Source organism: Microcebus murinus, chromosome 24 (assembly GCF_040939455.1).
Source record: "Microcebus murinus isolate Inina chromosome 24, M.murinus_Inina_mat1.0, whole genome shotgun sequence".
Taxonomy (NCBI): domain Eukaryota; kingdom Metazoa; phylum Chordata; class Mammalia; order Primates; family Cheirogaleidae; genus Microcebus; species Microcebus murinus.
In genome coordinates, this window is record NC_134127.1 from 20020307 (window position 1) to 20034178 (window position 13872).

Below are 13872 nucleotides of genomic sequence, written 5' to 3' on the forward strand. Positions count from 1 at the left end.
CTTCTAGCAGGAGGCGCGCCCTGCTCCAGCAAGGGACCGCGGTGGCAACTCAACCTACGGGACACTGAAGACAACAAGGACTAGGGACAACGAACATAGAGGACTTGAGGTTCCGGAGCAGTGACCCGGCTCCTGGGACCCGCCCTGCCGCAGCCAGACCCCTGGCGAGAGGGAGCGCTCCTGTCCCACACCCCGCGGACTGAAACTCCAAAGTGGATCCAAACTTCCCGCGGCGGCCTAAGGCACGGGATTACAAATCTAAGCCGCCAGATTTCTCTGCAGGCTGTGGTGCTCTCGGACACACCCCGCATCGCGTCATCCTGTGGCGGAGGCAGTAAATACCGTGTTTCCCCAAAAATAAGACCTACCGAAAAAATAAGCCCTAGCAGGATGTCTAAGCATTTGCACAATAAAAGCTCTAACCCGAAAATAAGACCTAGCGATGGACGTGGCATCTGCACAACCCATGCATTTCGGCGCAGAGCGGTAAAGACTACGAGCATCTCTTCTCATCTGCCCCATCGTGACAGCCACTATCCCAGAGGTGACAGGAAAGGTGCGGGCAGCCCCACCAACAAGGTCGGCTCCCCCTGTCAGGTCCCGGCCATCCTGTGCGTGCTGCAAGCTGAGGCTTTGAGGGGAAAATACATCTCTGAAAATAAGCCCTAGGGTGTCTTCTTGAGGAAAAATAAATATAAAGACCCTGTCTTATTTTCAGGAAAACACGGTAGATGCCGCCACAGGCGGGAAGTCCAAAAGCAGAAAAGAGAGGGAAATACGGTCTGGGTGCCCCTCCGCCAGGGCCCGGGAGGGGAGGGACAGGCGCTAAGCGGCTGCGCAGCTGGGCACGTGGTTGGTTTCTGTTCTATCCGCACCAGGACCCCACGGACGGAAACTGGGGACCACTGAGGTGGGGCAGGAAGTGGGGGGGACGGGAGGTGTCGCCCACCTGGATTTGGTCCTGCGCTGTGAACAGGGCAGTAGTTCAGAGCCGGGATTGCAGGAGCTGTGGGATCCCACCATGTTCCCACCGCGCCTGTCCCTCCTGTTCTTCAAGCCCGAACTGCTTCCCCTCCTGACTCAGGAATTCTTTTTCTGAGACAGAGTCTCACTCTGTTGATGGGCAACCTCAACTTCTGAGCTCAGGCGATCCTGCTGCCTCAGCCTCCCGAACAGCTAACTACAGGCATGCGCAACCATGCCCGGCGGATTTTTTCTATATATTTTAGTTGGCCAATTAATTTATTTCTTTCCATATTTAGTACAGACGGGTCTCGCTCTTGCTCAGGCTGGTTTCAAAATCGCCCGGCCCACAATACACTTTTAAAAACCACAACTTGGGTCAGGGACAGAGAGTGGCTCCTGTCTGGAATCCTAGCACTCCGGGAAGCCAAGGCAGGAGGACTGCTCCGGGCAGGAGTTCAAGACCAGCCTGACCAGGAAAGAAACCCCCAATCTACTAAAAAGAGAAAAACTGCCTGGGCTTCCTGACCCTTGTCTGTAGTCCCAGCTGTGCGGGAGGGTCGCTTGAGCCCAGGACTGTGAGGTTGCAGTGAGCTGGATGACTCACTGTCTTATAGATTGGCATGGTGCCAGGGGGTGGAGGGGCGGTCAGGCTGGGGTGGGAGGTAGGTGGGGGTTGGAGAGCAAGCGGTGGCTGTGGCGATGGGGGTGGCGGGAGAGGGGGGTGGCGGTGGGGGTGGCGGGGGGCAGAGGCAGCGGGGCAGGAGGAAGAAAACCTCAACTAAATTCAATATCCAAGAAAGTAAAATGCACAGAGGGGACGGAGGGAGGCAGAAAGGGCAGAGGGACCAAGTGGCAAAGGGGCACAAGGCCAGGCCGCAGGTCCTGGTGACGCGCTGGGCAGTTCCGGCTGGGCCGCGGGACCCTCGGTCCTGGAATTCGGTGCAAGTCCCCCCCCTTCCCCCAGAGCGCGCTTCTCCCCGGCGGCCCCGCGCGGGGTCCCCGCTCTTCCCCCGACTCCGCCGACAGGTGCGCCCCGCCCGACTTGCCCAGCCACAGGTGCCCGGCCAGGCACCGCTCTTTGTGCCCGAATCCTCTGTCCCCTTAGAACACCGGGCACGCTCTGCTCGAGCAACGGACCGCGGCGGGGACTCACCAACTGGCCACAGACGACGACGAAGAACATAAGGGTCTGGGGGTTTCCGAGCAGTGACCCGGGTCCTCGGATGCGCCCTGCGCCGGCCAGTCCCATGGCGAGAGGGAGCGGTCCGCTTCCGTAGCGCGCGCCGCGAAATCCAACTCCAAAGTGGATCCAAACTTCCCGCGGCGGCTTAAATACGTCCTCACGTGATTATTTCCGGGGCGGAGCCAGATTATACATTCCGCCACAGGCGGGAATTCCAACCGGAAAAGAGAGGGAAACGCGGTCGGGGAGCGCCTCTGCCACCGGCGGGGAGGGCAGGGACAGGCGCTAGCGGGGCTGCGCCGCTGGGCGCGTGGTTGGTTTCTGGGTCTTGTCCGCGCCAGGACCGGCACGGACCGAAACCCGGACGAGTGAGATTGGGGAAGCTGCGCCATCCCACCATGTTCACACCGCGCCTGTCCCTCCTGTTCTCTAATCTCCAACAGCTTCCCCTCCTGACTCAGGACTTTTTTCTTCTCTCACGCTTTCTTTCTTTTCTTTTCTTTTCTCTTCTTTTCTTTTCTTTTCTTTTCTTTTCTTTTCTTTTCTTTTCTTTTCTTTTCTTTTCTTTTCTTTCTTCTTTCTCTCTCTTTCTTTCTTCTTTCTTTCTTCCTCCCTCCCTCCTTTCGTTCTTTCTTTCTTTCTTCTTTCTTTCTCTTCTTTCTTTCTTTTCTTTCTCTCTCTATCTCTCTTTTCTTTTTCTTTCTTTCTTTTTCTTTCTTTCTTTCTTTCTTTCTTTCTTTCTTTCTTTCTTTCTTTCTTTCTTTCTTTCTTTCTTTCTTTCTTTCTTTCTTTCTTCTTTCCTTTCTTTCGAGTCTCACTCTGTCACCAAGGCTAGAGTGCCGCTGTGTCAGCCTAGCTCACAGCAACCTCCAACTTCTGGGCTCAAGGGATCCTCCTGTCTCAGCCTTCCAAGTAGCTGGGACTACAGGCATGCGCCACCATACCCGGCTAATTTTTTTTCTATATATTTTTAGTTGTCCGGCTAATTTGTTTCTATTTTTAGTATAGACAGGGTCTTGCACTTGCTCAGGCTGTTCTGGAACTCCTGAGTTCAAACCATCTTCCTGCCTCTGCCTTCAGAGTGCTAGGATTACAGGCATGAGTCACTGCCAGGCATTCTTTTTTTTTTTTTTTTTTCCTGTTTTTCTGTGTGAAGACTCAGGACATCTGCCCAAATCTCAGCTTCTCTTCGCCACCGCCTCCCAGGCCTCATGAGCAGCGGCAGAAAGTCCCTGTTTCCTGTTCTTTTGCTGGGGAAGCATCCTGGCAGGGGCTCAGCCCCAGCAGCTCATGTTTTCTTCTCTAGGTTTGATGTCAGTTAAATGGCATTTCCCCTCCACTGGGCCTCCTGTCAGGCAAGCCACAGAAACCCAATTCAGCCTTTCTTCTGGATTTCCCTTCCACGTTAGATTCTTGAAAGCCCTTGGGAGGCAGGACGGTGGGAGGCTACTAGGCACAGGAAACTGAATGGCCCTCGGTGAGGAACCCATGTGGGTCAGGCCTCTCCAGCCGCCCCTCCCCACCCAGCGCCGTGCCAGGCACAGGGTACAGGGACCCAGAATCCCAAAGGCCACTCGAGTCAAGTTCCTGCCTTCGTGGTGGACACAGGGTGAATTAGGGGCTGTAGAGTGGGTAAGAAAGAAGGGATCCTGGGGTGCCTTTGGTGATCACCTTACCCCCACCCCAGCAGTTTTGCAGGCCCGGCACAGGTGAGGGGGACTGACCTTGTGGGTGCTGGTATTGAGGCCCAGTGAAGGGAAGGAGGCTTGGGAGCGGCTTCCAGAGCTGAGCACAGCTCTCTGGGCTAATCAATTGTCTCACCTTGGGCAACTCCCACCCTTCTCCACAAGGCTTGAACTTGGTTGACCTTGCTGAGTTTTTGCCTGCAGCACCCCAAAAGGTTGGAACTGGAGAAGAGGACTGCATGTGTGGGTGTGTTGCTGAATGCAGGTGGGACAGGAGATGGGAGCATGTGATCTTTGAGGAAAAATCCTCTAGTGTTAAAGCACAACTGTCAGGCCATGCACACATCGTTTATGTCACCCTAGGATGCCGTGGCCCTGGGTACAGTGCAATGGCATCAGCCTAGCTCACTGCAGCCTCAAACTCCTGGGCTCAAGCGATCCTGCTGCCTCAGCTTCCCGGGTAGCTGGGTCTACAGGTGCCTGCCGCCAAACCTGCCTAATTTTTTCTATTTTTACTAGAGATACGGTCTTGCTTTTGCTCAAGCTGGTCTTGAAATCTTGGGCTTAAGCGATCCTCCTGCCTTGGCTTCCTGCAGTGCTAGGATTACAGGTGTGAGTCCCCATGCCTGGCCTGACACGGAGAATGTTTTGCAGAGCACCTGCAGCCTGGCCTGGGACAGAGTCAGTGCCCAGGGCATGCTGTATGCAGTGAATTGTCTAGTCACCTACCCTGGGCAGGGACGCCCCTTTAACCCTGGCAAGCAAGCTCTGAAGAATCTCCAGGCCAAGGTTCAAATTGAGTATATTTGTTTTAGGCCTACAGTCTTCTTCTGTAGACAAAGTGCATATGTTTAAATAAACATATTCTAAAACCCAGAGCTCTGAAATTTACAACATGTATACTCCATATTCTAACCTGCCCCTCATAATTTAAGTTCTTCCAGAATGTTCTCTCAGCATATGATACAAATGCCTAGAAGACACAAAAAAAGATGGATTGACAGTCATTAAATTTGTACTTCAACTTCTTAGCTTTCTTTATTTCACAAAATACCTTGAATACTTTTTCCTGTTTCTCCTTGGAATTCTCTGTAATTCCTGTTAACAGTTGCACAGATTTTTTCCTGCTGGGATAGGCTGAGAAAAGCCTGCAATGGGAGGTTTGGGGAGAGATTCAGAAGAGAGAGCTGGTGTTCTCACTGGTGGGAGGCTGTATCGTGTGGGGCCCCTCTCCCTGGCTCTGCTCTTTGTGGCTGACCTGGCCCAGGAAAGGCAAAGATTTTTTAGATATAACTCCTCCCCCCAAAAAACCCCACAAAGAACAAAAGCAAAAACAAACAATGAGTTTACATCAAACTAAAAAGCTTATAAAAAACAAAGGACACCATAAATAGAGGGAAGAGACAATTTACAGGATGGGAGAAAATATTTTTGAACCATACATCAGATAAGGCAGTGATTTCAGAAATACAGGCAAACCTTGAAGATATTGCAGATTCAGTTCCAACTACCACAATCTAGTAAATATTACAATTAAGAGGATCACACATATTTTGGGGCTTCCCAGTGCATGTAAAAGTTATGGGTACACTATACTATAGTCTTTTAAGAATGCAATAGTATCATGCCTAAAAAATGTACATACCTTAATTTAAAAATACTTTATTTATTTTTTGCATTTTGTACAAAGCAGACCAGGTATATCCAATAAAAATACTTTATTGCTATAAAATGCTAATGATCATCTGAGACTTCAGAGAGTCATAATCTTTTTGCTGGTGGAGGCTCTTGCCTCGATGTTGGAATTCATCAAAGTGGTGGTTGCTGAAGGTTGGGGTGGCTGTGGCAATTTCTGAAAATGCTGCAATGAATTTTGCCACACCAATGGACTCTTCCTTTCACAGAAGGTTTCCCTGTAGCACGTGTTGCTATTTGATAGCCTTTTACCCACAGTAGAATCTCTTTCAAAACTGGAGTGAATCCTCTCAAACCCTGCCACTGCTTTATCCATTAAGTTTCTGTAATATTTTAAATCCTTTGTTGTCATTTCCCTGATGTTTGTAGCATTTTAACCAGAATAAAACTCCATCTCAAGAAATCAAGTTCCTTGCTCATGCATAAGAAGCAATTCCTCATTGTTCAAGTTTTATCACAAGACTGTAGCTATTTAGTCATATCTTCAGGCTCTACTTCCAGTTCTAGCTCTCTTGTGCTGTCTCCTCATCTGGAGTTACTTCCTTCACTGAAGTCTTGAACTCCTCCATGTCATCCATATGTCCGAGCAGACAGCTTACCCCACTTTCCAAATATAGCGGGACCCAGGGAAATCAATGTGGCCAGGCTATGATAATGTAGTGCAAATAATTTATCTTACAGATAAGTAACTTAAATCCTGTTTTAGCCTCATGATTCTCTGTTGTTTCATGGCAACAAGGCATGGATTTTATAACCTAAGGATAACATCCATGCAGCAATGCCATACTAATTGTCACCAGACTCAGGGACACTTGTTGAAGTCACCCTGGACTGCCCCATCTCCTTCTGTGTTAGAAGCCAGTGGTTAGCAACTCCTGTCCATCCTACTCCTCACCGTTCCCTGCATCTTCCTCTACTTTCTTTTTTCTTTTCTTTTCTTTTTTTTTTTTTTGAGACAGAGTCTCACTCTGTTGCCCAGGCTAGAGTGAGTGCCGTGGCATCAGCCTAGCTCACAGCAACCTCAAACTCCTGGGCTCAAGCATTCCTTCTGCCTCAGCCTCTCGAGTAGCTGGGACTACAGGCATGCACCACCATGCCCGGCTAATTTTTTCTATATATATTAGTTGGCCAATTAATTTCTTTCTATTTATAGTAGAGACAGGGTCATGCTCTTGCTCAGGCTGGTTTTGAACTCCTGACCTCGAGCAATCCGCCTGCCTCAGCCTCCCAGAATGCTAGGATTACAGGCGTGAGCCACCGCGCCCAGCCCTCTACTTTCTACTGTATCTGCTATATCTAGGTTGGGCCTGGATATCCGAGTGCTGTTCCAACATGTCCCATGTTACCCACGTCCCTCCTCCTTCCCCAGGGAAGGACAGTGGGAAGCAGCCTGTCCAGTGACAGGAACAAACATGGCCAGTGGCTCTCAGAGGGAAAGGCTGGATCCGCCAGTGGCAGCTTCCAAGATGCTGGGCTTTGTGTCCCGCAGAGTGTGTGAGAATGTGACGATACAATGTATGTACAAATACTTTGTTTAAAAAGCTCTGCCAAGAATCTGTTACAGTGCATTTCAGTTTGAGGATGCAAAATCAAAAGAAACTTTATTACTAAAGACTTTTCCATTGAAAGCAAAAATCTATTAGCTAGTGAGCCTGTTTCCCCTGCAGGAATGTTGTCTGGCAGAGACCCTCTTCCAATGTCACCAAAGCAACTGAAAGGGTGCATCTGGTGCCCTGCGTGCTGGGCAGGCGGATGTGTGTTCAACACATGGGGAAGGGGACAGAACAACAGAAAGATGAAGAGGAGAGCTGAGAAACGAACGACTCACAATGAGAGAAAGTGAAACCTGAGTGTGATGCGTCAAAGAAAAAGTTCAAAGAGGACTCTGGACTGAGGTTGACACAATGTCACCTACCACTGTTGCAGCAAATCTATTCAGAAAATGTACTGGAAAGACCAGGATGTGTCCAATCTCAAGATATGGTGAGTTGTCAGTAGAACTCAAAAAAATTTTATAAACGTTTAATGACATCGTTACAGTGGGCGTTTTACATGCAGGCCGTGCAGCCCTAGGCACCCCCACTGTCCCCTTTGCTGCCCGGGCAGCTGTTGGCCTCCCTGACCCTCAGATGTCCTGTCACAAAGTGGCATGGTCATCCATTTTAGCCATGCTTAGTGCTGTGGGGTGAGCTAGGACTGGCTCCTGGCACACGCCAGCTGTCATAGTCCCAGCTGTCTTTCCTGAATGCTGTTCCCACATTCTCAGAGGGAGTTCTGGTTGTCATTCCATAGCCTGGCCTCTTCTGTCACACTGGCTCACTGTAAGGGCACCAAGAGGCTGGTGGCCACACAGTCTGGATCCGTACTGGACTGAAGGGTGGGGTCTGAGACATCGTGTGATCCGTCCATGTACTGGGTGACTGCACCGTCTTCCTTCCTTCCTCTCTCCTTCCCTCCCTCCTTTTCTTCTATTTTTCTTTTTCATATATATATATATATATATATATATATATATATATATATATTTTTTTTTTTTTTTTTTTTAGACAGAGTCTCACTTTGTTGCCTGGGCTAGAGTGCTATGGCATCAGCCTAGCTCACAGCAACCTCAAACTCCTGGGCTCAAGCGATCCTCCTGCCTCAGCCTCCCACATAGCTGGGACTACAGGCATGTGCCACCATGCCTGGCTAAATTTTTATATATATTTCAGTTGTCCAGCTAATTTATTTCTAATTTTAGTAGAGACAGGGTCTCGCTCTTGCTCAGGCTGATCTCAAACTCCTGAGCTCAAATGATCCTCCTCCCTCTGCCTCCCAGAGTGCTAGGATTACAGGCATGAGCCACCACGCCCAGCCGTTATTTTTGTTTGTAGCTTGTAGTTTTCTTTAGACATACCAAAAGGTACAAAAAATAACACAGTGTACTTTAATGTCTTCATCATCTTGCTTAAGAAGTTCAATAAAATAATTACAAATGAAAACACACACATATGTCAATCAGGCTTCCCTTCCTGTAGCTAATGCTTGTGCACTGATGACCTCTCTCGTTTCGGGAGGGAACGAGAATGGTTCCTTGATCAAAGGTAGCAGCACACAGAAGCAGAGCACATGGCACATTTCTAACACCGTATCATTCTTTATATTATGGTAAAGCCGGCACTTCCTGGTCTGTCCTTGAAGACCCTCCTGTGGTCTGATCTCTGCCAGCCCCTCCCATTATACCTTTTCCTTTCCTGTTGCACCAAGACCCTCTCCTAGCTGCCTGTCACACTGGTGCAGCTATTGTTTCTGGCCCATCCCATGACATCTGCTTGTTGCCACCTTCATTATGACCCAGACCTCACTCTCAAAGTGACCATCCTGTTTTATCGCCTCCACTTTTCTTATTGCAGTTACCGTAGGCTACATTCCTTTGTTGATTTCATCCCAAGGTTTCTCCCTCCTTGGAAATACGGCAACTATTACCCCCACTCCTCACTGAACACCAGCATTCAGCACCTTCTATTCTATTTTTGTCTTCAGTTGGCTGACTGTGTATGTTCTCATTTGACAATTCTGTTCAAGTGATAACTTGCTTTTTGGTTTTTGTTTCTTGGTTTGTTTATTTATTATTTTTTTTGGAGACAGACTCTCATGCTGTTGCCTATGATAGAGTGCCGTGGCATCATCGTAGCTCACTGCAGCCTCTAACTCCTGGGCTCAAGTCATCCTCCTGCCTCAGCCCCCCAAGTGACTGGAACTATAGGGACTATCGGTGCTTGCCATGGCCTGTTTTCTTTTACCCATCCTCCTCCTCTTCCTCCTCCTCCTCTTCTTGTTTTTGTCCCTCAAATGTGTCTCCATTTTCCCCATTGTCTTGTGTACATTGTCTAACAGAAAGACTTGCTCAATCATTGTTGTAGATGTTGATCTCATGCAGACACAAGCTTGGCCCTATTTAGTATTTCTTTTCCTGGGATGATGCGACCTTCTCAAATGGCCATGTTATTTCTGGTTGTTGTGGTCCTGATGAAGGTGGCCAAGGCACTGGTGGAGGAGGAGATGGGCTAGCTCTTTCCAGGACAAGCCAGTCCATCATCTTCCTATTTGTTTCTGACAGTCTGACTCACATCCTCCTCTGGTTCCTCCTTTAGGCTATTTGAATGTGAGCCAGGGAGGGTGGTCATCATGTATGGCCAATGTCCTCTACTTTTCTCCTCCTGTTTGAGAAAAGCCGTGATCAATTTCTGACTACCTTTGAAGCTACCTGGGTCCAGGCAACCTGGTGGCCCACAGTAGGGCTAAGGAGGGCTGCCCAATGCCTGTCCTTCTTGGCTGCATCTGACTTGAGTCAGGTTGAAAATCCCTGCCACCCTCGCTCTCTACATGCACATGCCAATAGCGGTGCTGCCACAGGAAGCCATTGAGGGCCTTGGAAAGTCCGCCGTTGGCTTTGTTATTGCCACCTTCTGACCAAGTACCTTGCCTGGAAGGCCACACCCTGAGGACCTGCTGCCCAGGCATCTGTGTAGCAGGGCAGCTCCATCCACACCGTCAAAAGGGATTCTCAGTGTTCTCAGTCCCAGTGGACAGAGCCCAGAACCCCCTGTGACATTGTCTGTGTGTTTTGCTTAGGAATATTCAAAATACTAATGCCTAGAGGCATATAGGCAAAAGATATGCAGTCTGTGCCATAGACTTAGGGATCCAGGTTCTACTGGGTGCCTAATGTTAACCAGACACGGATTTAGAAGCTTTGCATTTATTGTCATATTTAATTCTTACAACAGATCTGGGCAGGGGCATTAGCAGCCAGTTACTGCAGATGAGGGTTCCTGATGCCCTGGAGCCAATGCAGTGTGCCCAAGTAAGGTCCCTTCCTGGCTTTAAACGCTGCAGCTCCACCTGGAACGTCTCCTGTCTGCTTCCAGATTAAGCCCTCCCCGCCTGTCCTCCTGGACAGTGTCAGGCAAGAGGCCATCAGGGCTCCCTTGTGCTCGTTTTCTGGGTCACCAAGACCGTTCTCACCCTAACAACCGTCATGTTCTACCTGTTCGCCTAAGGACATAATCGGATTAGGGAAACATTTATGTACAAAAATGTTACCGGCTTCATTATTTACGATGTCAAAAATGACAAAAGAAATAAAATGTCTCCAACAAAATGCCTAATCAGGAAACATTGGTATGTTCCTTTGCTGTAATATTAGGGATTAATTAAAAGAAATGTAGCAAATGATGAATGACATGGAGACTCCCTCTGTTGTAGTCACCTGTCTAATGAAATGCATGAATATACTGAGGGTGATATATGTAAACGACAGGAAAACCATGGAACACACGCATCCTTGAGAAAAGAATTCTATATGGATTCCTGAGGAAGCAATCACTTAATAGACATTCAGAGCAATTGTTATTCAGCAATAAAGGAATTAATTTATTCAATATTACCATGGACTAAGCATCCTCAAACATCACTTCGATCCTCATATCATACTCTGGTAGGAATTAAGATTAAACCATTGCTGTTTTTACCAGCCCATGAACTTGCCTTGCTCTGCTTCAAAAACAAAACAAAACAAAACAGTAATTTCTGGAGTTTTGCTTTCCTTTATTTTAAAAGAATTGCATGATCATCCATCCCAGCCCCCTGGGTGCTGATGGCATTCATAGGTGAAGGTCACAAAGTATAGCAAACTTGGCTTTAGTCAAAGCACCTGATTTGATTTTCAAGTGTCAATCAGCAGTAAAATGTAAATGTTCTGCTACATTCTGTGGACCTGTCAGAAGCAGGGGATTCCTGATTGCATACTGAAATTCCTAAAAGGCATTTCATTAAAAGGTACGATCTCCCTGGCAGGGAACAGCACAGTGTGCTCAGCACCTCTACAACACCTGGGACCATGTCTGGCAGGTGAGAGAATTTCATTTCACAGACCAGGAGGCAGGAGTCTGGGGCAGGACCAAACTCAAGTCTGTACAGAGGGGCTGGTAGGGAGAGGGGAAACTAGGAGCAACTGCTTTTAAAAGTAACATGAAGACAATTGCAGAGTTAAACTGGAAGAATTTTACTGTCAATCATGGGAGTTTAGTAGCGATATTGTGCACTGCTTGAGAGCGAGTTTCTATGTCCCTCTGCCTCCTCTGCCTGCCATGTTCCTCCTTGGTCTCAGCACTGAGAGGAGGGAGGGCACAGCAGTGTCTTCCCAATGTGACATTGGCTTCCTCTCCATGGAGCAGGCATGCACCACCTATGTCTAGGCAGCCACGCTGCTCCTGTCTCCCAGGAAATTATCTTGATGAAACACAAATCTTTGTTTTTACATAGATCATTTAAAATGTAAAGAAAAATATTTCATAATTTGTTTTTATTAAAGCAGCCAATACTACCTGCCAAAATTTACTTTTTTTTTTTTTTTTTTTGAGACAGAGTCTCGCTTTGTTGTCCAGGCTAGAGTGAGTGCCGTGGCGTCAGCCTCGCTCACAGCAACCTCAAACTCCTGGGCTCAAGCGATCCTCCTGCCTCAGCCTCCCCAAGTAGCTGGGACTACAGGCATGCGCCACCATGCCCGGCTAATTTTTTCTATATATATTAGTTGGCCAATTAATTTCTTTGTATTTATAATAGAGACGGGGTCTCGCTCTTGCTCAGGCTGGTTTCGAACTCCCGACCTCGAGCAATCCGCCCGCCTCAGCCTCCCAGAGAGCTAGGATTACAGGCGTGAGCCACCGCGCCCGGCTCAAAATTTACTTTGTCCTTTTAACAGAGAAGGCCAAATTCTACTTTTGTATCATCTTAATCTCCATATAAGGCTCATTTTAAAAATCCTTAAAATAAATTCATTTTATTTTAATCAAAGTGACCACACAGGATTCACTCTTTTGTTTTCTGTCTTTCAGCTTTTTATTTCTACTATGGTTTGAACGTGTCCCCCAGAGTTCATGAGTTAGAAAGTGAATACCCAATGCAACAGTGTTGACAGGGGGGGATCTTGAAGACATGATTAGTTTATTAGTTCATTTGGGCTCTTCCCTCGTGAATGGATTAATGTCACTATTTCTGGAGTGGATGCCTCATCTCAGAATTGGATTTGTGAACCCTTATCAACTTCAATTTTCCAGCAAACACTGGAAAGTAAGAAATCATGAACTATTTTTTACAAATTTATGAATTCATTATTTCATAATTTCTAGAAATATATGCTTCTTCATGGCACAATTTTCGAATGTGGCACAAATCATGTTTATTGATAGACTCAAATGCCTTTTGTTGCTCTGGAATAAGACAATGTAGATGAGCCTAAACTTACGTTTAGCAATTAATGATTCCATATTATATTCTATTGAGAAATGATCTAGACATTCAAGAAACATTGCTGGCTGGGCGCGGTGGCTCATGCCTGTAATTCTAGCACTCTGGGAGGCTGAGGCGGGTGGATTGCTCGAGGTCAGGAGTTCGAAACTAGCCTGAGCAAGAGCGAGGCCCCATCTCTACTATAAATAGAAAGAAGTTAATTGGCCAACTAATATATATAGAAAAAATTAGCCTGGCATCGTGGTGCATGCCTGTAGTCCCAGCTACTTGGGAGGCTGAGGCAGGAGGACTGCTTGAGCCCAGGAGTTTGAGGTTGCTGTGAGCTAGGCTGATACCACGGCACTCACTCTAGCCTGGGCAACAAAGTGAGACTCTGTTTAAAAAAAAAAAAAAAAGAAAGAAACATTTCCATGGTTTGAATATCTGTTCCCTCTGAAACTCATTTTGAACCTTAATTGCCAAAGTAACAGTAGTAAGGGGTGGGGCCATTAAGACATGATTGGGTCCCAGGGCTCTTCCTGCAAGAAGGAGGAACCACTCATGGATGAATGGGTCACTGTGGGAGTGGGTTCCTCATCACAATAGTAAGTTTGCTAGAACAGCCTGTTTGGCTCTCAGTGTGCCCTTTCCACCAGAGGACCCCCTGTGCCACCTCAGGATGCTTCAGACAGTCCCCATCAGCAAGAAGCCCCTGACCAGATGGATCATTAAGGCCTTAGACTTCCCAGTCTCCAGAACAGCAAAAAATACATTTCTTTTCTTCATAGATTACCCAGTCTCAGGTATTCAGTTACAGGAACAAAAAGAAACTGAGATAAATATGTATAATTTAATTTAACTTAATATAACTTAAAGATTTTAAGTTATCAAAAAGTTAAATATTAACTATAACTTACTTAGATTAAATATAAAAATCAGATCAAAAATTATCTATAAAAATGGCATTAAAAGGCCAGGCGTGGTGGCTCATGTTTGTAATCCTATCACTCTGGGAGGCCGAGGCGGGAGGATTGCTCAAGGTCAGGAATTCAAAACCAGCCTGAGCAAGAT

At 47.4% G+C, this 13872-nt stretch overlaps 1 protein-coding gene across 3 annotated transcripts in view; it reads left to right on the forward strand.

Moving 5' to 3' along the window:
• Nucleotides 1-13872, forward strand: part of R3HCC1 (R3H domain and coiled-coil containing 1) — a 193043-nt gene that overhangs the window by 94139 nt on the left and 85032 nt on the right. The window lies entirely within an intron of this gene.